Source organism: Gigantopelta aegis, chromosome 7 (assembly GCF_016097555.1).
Source record: "Gigantopelta aegis isolate Gae_Host chromosome 7, Gae_host_genome, whole genome shotgun sequence".
In the NCBI taxonomy this organism is placed as follows: domain Eukaryota; kingdom Metazoa; phylum Mollusca; class Gastropoda; order Neomphalida; family Peltospiridae; genus Gigantopelta; species Gigantopelta aegis.
Genome location: NC_054705.1, coordinates 9,290,767 through 9,293,463, shown reverse-complemented (window position 1 = coordinate 9,293,463; position 2,697 = coordinate 9,290,767). Strand labels below are relative to the sequence as shown.

The 2,697-nt window shown below is 37.0% G+C and overlaps 1 protein-coding gene across 1 annotated transcript in view; it reads right to left on the bottom strand.

Annotated features, from left to right (window-relative positions):
* LOC121377741 (solute carrier organic anion transporter family member 4A1-like) overlaps positions 1–2,697 on the bottom strand; it is a 38,066-nt gene that overhangs the window by 34,595 nt on the left and 774 nt on the right. The gene's annotated exons all lie outside the window — the stretch shown is intronic.

The following is a 2,697-nucleotide window of genomic DNA, read 5'->3' as shown; positions in this document are numbered from 1 at the left end:
GTATATAAACGGTCTAATAAAGACTGTGGTATTACGTACCACCACGTTTATGGAATGTTGCATATACAAAAAACAAAACAAAACAAACAAACAAAACAGAAAAAAATACCTTGCTATTTATCGAGAAGAGTAGACCATGGGTATGATATTTCATTATTTGTGCGGCCCTTAACCATATATGTCTGAAGCTAGGTGATGACGGAAGAATTTTTTTATTTAACGACGCACTCAACACATTTTATTTACGGTTATATGGCGTCGGACATACGGTTAAGGACCACACAGATATAAATTTAAAGAATTAATGAACAGTAAGCGAATCGGAATATTAAAGAAATTAGCATATTTTATCAATGTAATTGTTAGTAACTTATAAATTGTATTTGTATATATTCCTCCTTTGCCGTTGTGCAACGGCCCGAGTGTAAATAAATTCTTTTCGTGTCTTGTCTAATTATTTCAAATTTTGTTTGGCCGTTGGAAGAAATAAATAATTCGTACGTATAAACTTAGTTTAGACCAAAAAAATTACGATATTGAGCTGCTAAGACATTACGATATCCAGGAGCCGGTTGTTCGAACGTTAATTAGGGACATTCCTGAGTTTGCTGCAATTTTTAAGTTGTTATCGACTAACAGACTTTTTAACGATTGTAATTACAATTGTAATTTTCTGTATAAAATATTAGTGGCTGTGTATTAAACATGCTTCTGATCGTTCTAATATTTGTACTATGTTAAATTTCATTTTATTTCCTAAAATATTTTTTTCGTACGTATGAAATTATTTGAAGACAAAATCCAGTTTGGGATTTTTACAAATATTAAGACGACCAGAAACACACTGAATATACAGACACTGATATTCTAAACAAGAAAATATATTTAATATGTAAGTTTAATATTTCATTAGTAGGAGACATCTCACAATGCAGCAAACTCGGGAATGTCCCTTTAACCAGTAATTAAGAGAAAGTTTCAAAACCAAGGACTGAATCAATACAGATAACAAGCAGGGCCGTACTCTGACCAAAATCCATGGGGGGGCACTAAATTTTATAAATAATTTTTAACATACTATAAAGATTAAACATTTCTATGCTATTACTGGAGATATATAAAAAAAAAAAAAGGACAAGATTCTCAGGGGGGCAGCTGCCCCCCCTGCCCCCCCCCCCCCCCCCGGAGGGTACGGCCCTGACAAGTGAAGGCGTAATGTCGAAGCTGGATTTACGACAACTAAAGGCATCAATACATAAGCAAATCTAAAATTAATTTTGTATTTGTGCAAAAATAATTAAAAGAAAAATACTAACCCACGGCTAATTCAACTATGCTTTGAACCACTGGGCCCAGAAATGCATTGGTGATAGGGATACTCATATTCTAAGCCAGACAATTGTAATTTTAATAATGTAAAACTATTTTTATTTGCAGAAAACCTTTCAAAAAAACCCCTTCAATCTCCAGATAGTCCCTCGAGTGGGATATACGATCGAAAATGAAGTTACAGTGAATGAGTGAATGGATGAATGAGTGAATGGATGAATGAATGAATGAAGTGAATGGATGAATGAATGAATGGATGAATGAAGTGAATGGATAAATGAATGAATGGATGAATGAGTGAATGGATGGATGGAGTGAATGAATGAAGTGAATGGATGGATGGATGGACGAGTGAATGGACGGATGGACGGACGAATGAATGTATGAATGAATGTATGAATGAATGAATGAATGAATGAATGAATATATAATCATGGGCTATAAGGGGAACCCAATACATTTCTCCATTAGCAGCAAGGAATCTTGTATATGCACTTTCCTACAGAGGACAGCACATACCACGGCCATTGATATACCAGTTGCGGGGAACCGGTAGGGATAAAAAGACAATGGATCTGCCGAGGAGGTTCGATCACACGTCCCAAGATCCCCAGGCGGCCGCTCTAGATACCGACTGAGCTAATTCCCTCCCCATTAATTAAACCTTAAGGGCTGAATTTACGAAGCCTGGTTTTGGTTTTTGTTTTGTTTTTAAAAACGCAGGTATTGTAAATGTAGGTAGTTACATGCGTATAAGACATAAACAGGCTTTGTAAATTCGACCTTAAAAGTCCGGTGTCTTAAGGGGGAGGCAGGGATCGTGTATATGCACTTCCCCTCAGATCCTCCGAGGAGGTTCGACCCTACTACCTCAGCTCCTCGGGCGACCGCTCTAGATACTGACTGAGCTACTTCTCGCCCCATTAATTAAAAAAACACGATACTACTGGAGTACATTGATTAATTAATCATCGGCTATTGGATGTAAAACATTTGGTAATTCTGACACGTCGTCATCAGAGGAAACCCGCTATATTTTTCCTAATGCAGCAAAGGATCTTTTATATGCACTTTCCTACAGACAGGAAAGCACATACCACGGCCTTTAACCACTTGTGGTGCATTTGTTGGAACGAGAAAAAAATTCAATAAGCTGAATGGATCCACCGAGGTAGTTCGATCCTGCGACGCAAGCACGTCAAATGAGCACTCAACGAACTGAGCTAAAGGTTGGACTATACCAATTCAAATCCCATAGGCGACCATGTTAACGTTTGTGTTTAAAAACACTATATGCAATATATCAACCAAATTGTGACCCATAAATATCAGTACTACAACCCCTACCTCAAAGTATTAACTGCAGAA